Source organism: Microtus ochrogaster, unplaced genomic scaffold (genome assembly GCF_000317375.1).
Source record: "Microtus ochrogaster isolate Prairie Vole_2 unplaced genomic scaffold, MicOch1.0 UNK35, whole genome shotgun sequence".
Taxonomy (NCBI): Eukaryota; Metazoa; Chordata; class Mammalia; order Rodentia; family Cricetidae; genus Microtus; species Microtus ochrogaster.
The window spans coordinates 3572743-3579348 of NW_004949133.1; the positions used below are offsets into that span (position 1 = coordinate 3572743).

The 6606-nt window shown below is 42.6% G+C and overlaps 1 pseudogene; it reads right to left on the reverse strand.

Moving 5' to 3' along the window:
- Window positions 1-2766: 2766 nt before the first annotated feature.
- On the reverse strand, window positions 2767-6387 carry LOC102002624 (annotated as a pseudogene).
- Between the last annotated feature and the right edge of the window lie 219 nt (window positions 6388-6606).

Genomic DNA, 6606 nt, shown 5'->3' on the forward strand with positions numbered 1-6606 from the left:
TGGCACCGTAGGGACACAGAACACTGACTGAGAACATTTTCTTCATTGGAGACACAGAACCTGCGTCGGAGGCACAGAGCCTGATTCATCTCCAGTCTGCACTGGGAAGTTCGGGAATGTGGGTTGTGGGGCAAAGGCAGGACTTTCGCGGTGATTAGAAAGTCTGGGGTGCCTGGATGTGTCTGGTGAACGAACATGCTTGGAGAAGGGGAATTGCAGAGTTGCACCTGAGTAAGAAGAAAGGTTGCAAAAAGGAAAATGTCCAAACACATGATGAAGTGGAGTAGTGGATGTGTCTAAAATCGGGTCAAAGGGTACAGATGGCAAACCCTGCAGAGAGAGCCATATGAGCAAAGTGATGGCTCAGCCGGGATGCCGTTGGTTAGATTTGCATCTGTCGTAGGACAGGCTTTATGTTATGTTCTATAATCTCTGGTTCTTTCACCTTCTGAGCCTTTCCTCTAACTGCAACTCTGCGTATATTTGCCTACCTTAGCCACAAAGTTACTTTTGATTGATGTGAGACCAGAGCCCATCATGGCCTATCAGAACCGTGTATGTGTGGAGGGAGACGGGAGTTCTAATATGCTTTGCATTCTCAGCATTAATTTGGTGTTATCCCCAGCTTAATGTGTTAGCGTGACCTTTTGTAGCAAAAACACCCTTAGTTTCCACAACACAGTGCCCGAAATGCTCTATAGATCTGTTTATATCAGCTACTAGGCAACTGGGAAAAATGTTAAGATTCTATATTCTATGCTAAGTTTCACTCTTATGGGAGTACCTATAATGGAGACCTCTGCACCTGTCCACACATGTACCTGCAAATTTCCCACAGACCTTCCTGAACCACCCCATCCAAACCCCATCTAAACCTGGCCTTTTGTGTACATAGGATTCACACAAACACACACACACACACACAAACAGAGACAGACAGAGAGATAGAGGGAGACAGATATGGGGGGGATGGAGAGAGCTACTGCACAAGTTACTGGGACTGGCATTGGGGGCCAGGTAATTTTCTTTTTGCCATGGGAAGAAGCTAGAACGGCACTGAGTTCAAGGCAAGTGGAGAAAGACTCAGGTGTGTGGTTCACCAGCTTTCCCTATTAAGTACAATGATTGAGCCTTGCTAATACATTGATACACAGCACCTAACCTGAGATCTGATCAGAAGTTAGCAAAAGCTGTTAAAATGATTTAAAAATAATAGCAAATTTTGTTGCTATATAAACAATTAGGCCATTAAGAGCACTTGCTGCTCATGAAGAGGACCTGAGTTTGAGTCCAAGCATCCACACGATAGCTCACAACCATCCACAATTCCAGTTTCAGAGGTTCTGATACTTTCTGTGGGTACTGCATGCATGTGGCATACACACATCGAGGCAAGCACACACGAAATAAAATAAATCTAAAACTATTTAAATGATAGCTAATGTTATTGAAGCTTTATCAGGAGGTAGTCCATTTTACTGTTTTTAATATGTATGAGTTCATTTATTATTTCCAACTTTAATGACTAGGAACTACAACCGTACTTATTTCCCGGATGAGGAAACTAAGAAATAGAATATTAAAGTCAACTTGCCCAACGTCAAATAAAAAATAGGAGACTGTGAAGGTTAATATTTCAACTTGATGGGATCTACAAACACTTAGAACACATGCACACGTATGAGGAAATATCTAGATCATGTTAACATAAGGAAGCCCATCTTACCTAAGGTCAGGACCTTCTCCTGGATTGGAATCCTGGACCCTCATCTACTTTTTAGTCAGTGAAATACTGCTCTTCAGAGCTACCCTGCTTTACCACTCCCATCCTACACAGACAGAGAGACAAGAAGTCAAAGAAGCAAGGCAGCAGGTTGTGGCAGGCAACCTTATATACTTACACACAGTATATACATTGTAGTACTTAAATAATGCTTACATACATTTTAACTTTCCCGTGTCTAGGATGGGTTTGCCTTTTGCTTTGTAATTATGTTGCACCTTGCCCTCTCCCTTTTCCCTTCCTGTCCCCCTCCCTTCTTCTCTTTCTCACTCTCCCCCCCTTCCCCTCTCTCTCCCACTTCCTCTCTCCTTCCCTCCCTTCTCTTTTTCACTTGTCAACACAGGACAATACAGTAAGATATCCCCCCCCCCCGCAGGCATTTCAACTTTGGACTCCCCAGCCTCCAGAACAGTAGGAAATGTGTCTTTTATGAATTATTCCTTCTTTCGTACCCTATGTGTAATTCGAGAAACAAGTGACGACTAAAATGATTTTTTACAAACTCAAGTGACTGCCATGGTTTCAGACAAGCAGCATGGGTCCTTGTTATGATACGTGGTAGGCCCCACTCCCAAACACACAAGCATTCGATCCTTGTTTCAAAACATTTTTTTCCCAGAATCCTGAAATTTCTGAATTTCCCCCCACATTCTCTCCTTCACCAAACTAGTCTCACAAAAGATGGACCCCAGGGCCCTGGGAAGCCTGCCCTTTCATGCTTCTGATTTTCTTCTCCAAGATGAAGGCTGTGCTGGACCATTCATGCCTGCCCAGCTTTCATCGTTTGGGACTCATTCAGCCAGCGTATGTACCTTCTGGACCAGCAGCTGCAGGAATATGGAAACTATCAAAGAGAGCAATGTCTCTCTTTTGATAATTTTTATGTTTTACTATAGTAGATCCTGTGGTGAAAATAATCAGGCAAGGAGGGGGGATAAAGAGTTTTTTTTTTCATGAAACTGTTTAATTAGGTTGTTAGCAATTTAGAAAATCAGTTTGTGAGGCTACATCCTATTGGTCAGAGAGAACTGAGATCTCAGGTAGTCCTGGAGTTGAGGAACAGCTCTGATCTTTGGAAAAATCTGCCAGTCCATAGTTTTCTGATCAGCCTTGCGCTGCTCTGTAATCTTGTATTTCTCTCTCTGTGTCAAAGATCTCCCTCCGCTTCCTGGTGCCTGGACTTGCGCAGCTGCTTCTTCTAGAAGTACCAGTCAGGTGTTTGGGGATTTTAACCTTACTGATATTAACTATTTTAGAAGTGGTGATGACAAACTTCTGGGGTGTTCTTTGCAGAGGAACTCTGTTGAGAGCAAGAGGTCCTGTCACGAGTAGCAAGCCACTGTCCAGCTGCTTCAGGAAAACCACTCTCTTACCTCTGTGGTGCCCAGTGGGGATGACCAGGACAGTACCAGGAGTGATGCTGGCACTCAGCTGTCTCACATGCTGACTTAAAGGGCTTCTTGCTGTGGCTTCCAAGGCACATCTTCGGTAGGAGAGTGCTTGGGCATTTTTTTGAAGCGTAACCACCGGGTACCACCATTCTTGTAACCACCAACCGGTTTTATGACAGTAGCAAGGACTTCTTTCTTCTTCTTCTTCTTCTTATTCTTCTTCTTCTTCTTCTTCTTCTTCTTCTTCTTCTTCTTCTTCTTCTTCTTCTTCTTCTTCTTCTTCTTCTTCTTCTTTTCAACCTTGGTTTTCACAGCTGAGTATTTTCTTTTGTATTTCTGGAATACATAGCAGATCAGGAGTATCTGCCAATTCTTCTAATCAAGGTAGGGTTTCAGCTTCAAGGGGGTTTTCCTTCTTGGGCTTTTTAACAGTAGGGTCATCCTTTTTGGCTGCACCAATGGCAGGGCATCATTGCCAGCCTTCTTGGCTGCAGGTTTATTCTGTGTCAGGCTTCTCAGCTACCATCCTTCAAGATGCGGAAGAGAACTGAGGTCCCTGTGGCAACTCTTATAGAGAAAAGCATAATGGGTGGCTTATAGTTCAGAGGTTTAGTCCATCATCATCATGGTGAGATATGGCACTATGCAGGCAGATATGGTGCTGGAGAAGCTGAGGGTTCTACGTCTTGATCCACAGGCAACAGAAGCAACTGTGTGTCACAATGGGCATTGCTTGAGCATATGAGATCTCAGAGCCTACCGTGGCACAATGACACATTTCCTCCACAAGGCCATACCTACTCCAACAAACCCACACCTACTTCAACAAGCCCATGCCTTCCTTTTTTTTTTCTATTTTTTAAAACTGATTTTTATTGAGCTCTACATTTTTCTCTGCTCCCCTCCCTGCCTCTCCCCTTCCCTTCAACCCTCTCCCAAGGTCCCCATGCTCCCATTTTACTCAGGAGATCTTGTCTTTTTCTACTTCCCATTTAGATTATATCTATGTATCTCTCTTTTAGGGTCCTCATTGTTGTCTAGGTTCTATAGGATTGTGATTTGTTGGCTGGTTTTCTTTGCTTTATGTTTAAAAAACACTTGTGAGTGAGTACACGTGTAATTGTCTTTCTGGTTCGGGGTTACCTCACTTAAAATGATGTTTTCTAGCTCTATCCATTTGCCTGCAAAATTCAAGTTGTCATTTTTTTCTGCTGTGTAGTACTCCATTATGTAAATGTACATTTTCCTTATCCATTCTTCGGTCGAGGGGCATTTAGGTTGTTTCCAGATTCTGGCTATGACAAACAATGCTGCTATGAACATATTTGAGCACATGTCCTTGTGGCACGATTGAGCATCCTTTGGATATATACCCAAAAATGGTATTACTGGGTCTTGAGGAAGGTTATTTCCTAATTTACGAGAAATCACCACACTGCCATCCAAAAGGGGCTGTACCAGCTTGTATGCCCAGCACCAATGCAGAAGTGTTCCCTTTTCCCCACAACCTCTCCAGCATACGTTGTCATCAGTGTTTTTGATCTTAGCCATTCTTTCAGGTGTAATATGGAATCTCAGAGTTGTTTTGATTTGCATTTCGGGATAAAGAGTTTTTAGAAATAAGGGAATGATGCTCTGTGTGTGTGTGGGGGGGATCCTTAATAGATCTTGAAGAACAGATAGCCATGTGGGTATCTAAGGAGCAGAAGAGAGACATTTCTTGTAATACAGAAGATGGAGGCGAGGGTGTACTTAAGAATTCTCAAACACTAATGACAAGAATGAAACAGGCCTCAGGAGAGGACGTTACGATTGGAGTCAAAGTCACCATGTGTGTCCTGGGGACTCTAGAAAGGACCTTGCATTTTGTTCCAAAACACCTGAGAGACAAGCAACAAAAAAAAAGAAATAACATAGGCTGAGATGTTAAACGTGCCTCTTCAGTAGCCTATTGATGGGTTCAGAGGGCCAAGACAGAGACAAAGAGACCAATTAGGTAGTGTTGAACGTATTGCAGGTGATGAGATGTGCTTGTATTTTAGGTATTCTTTTTTCAAGGCAGAATTTGTAAGGAAATTTTTTTTGTTCCCATAATAAAATGCCTGAAGTAATTACCACTATGACAAAAGATTTATTTGGTTCATGTTTTTGGAGGCTCGGATTCAAGATTAGGCGATCCCATTGATTTGGGCCTCTCGGAATGGCTACTGCGACCGGACCAGAAGGCAATGGTAGAGACTGCATGGGGGAGGGGACTGCTCACAGTCATGAGCCGGGAGAAGAGTGAGATGAGACCATCGTGCCTCCCGTCCTCTGTGAAGCATTGGAATGCCCCCAAACTTGAGAAGCCCCCATAAGGCATAAGCTTTCACAGCACCTCCCAATAGTATCACCCGAGGACAAAAGCTTTACCACATAGACCTTTGGGGAAGACTACTCATATTCAAACCAAAGCACAGAGCCTGTGGAATTTGCTGAGAGCTGGATTTGGGACAGAGGGGAGTTAAGGAAAGTCACAAGTATCTGGCCTGAAAAGCTGAGTGACCTGGCAGCAATTAACTGAGATAGAGAAGACATTTCAGGGGAAATGAGGGGCTCAGAGTGAGAAAACAAGAGTTGACTTAGTATATAAGAAACTTCCTATGTGGGATAAGCCTCCTCATGCAGATGCTGAGAAGTCGCTGCATGTATAAAATTTGAATTCAGGAAAGATAGTTGTAAAACTGAATGTGTTAGATCAAAAGACCGGGTAAGATGACCTGAGACATGGAGATAAAGAAATAATTAAGCTTAAGATTTAACCTAGAAATATTTCACTTTTTATTGATAAGAGAGAATCATAATGAAGAACAAAAGAGAACAAGACAGATTGGGATCTCATGGACAAGAAGGAGTGTGGGCTAGTGCTGCTAGCTTGAGTTCGCTTTCCAAGGTAGTTTACCCTTTATCTTAGCGTAGTCTTTCTTTTTCAATTTCCCTCCAAGTAGTCCTTGAAGGGATACCTCAGGACTTTTCAATGATCTAATTTGACACTATCTGGGCCTCTTTCCCTTTCAAAATTCTCTCCATATGTCACAAAAAAATCTTGGTCTAGTCAGTTACAGGAACAAGGAACAAGTTATGTCATGAATTACCCAAGCCCCTTCCGGGTCAATTCGTATGAATAGTTTCTCTCACATCTTCATTCTGTTTGCCAAGAATTTCTAGAATCATAATCGCAATGCTTTGTAATAACTATTATTCCCTCCACTGTCGTCATCTGTATGGTGTGTTGTGAAAACAAGCAAGACTCAATAATGTTTATCATAGGATAAGATATGATAGGATCTAATGTCACTGCAGGTGGGTTCTTATTCTGGTTTTGTTAATGAAATGTTTGCTAATAAGACATATTTAGAAAAGTACATCTCTGGCTTTTAACTGAGCTGTCAA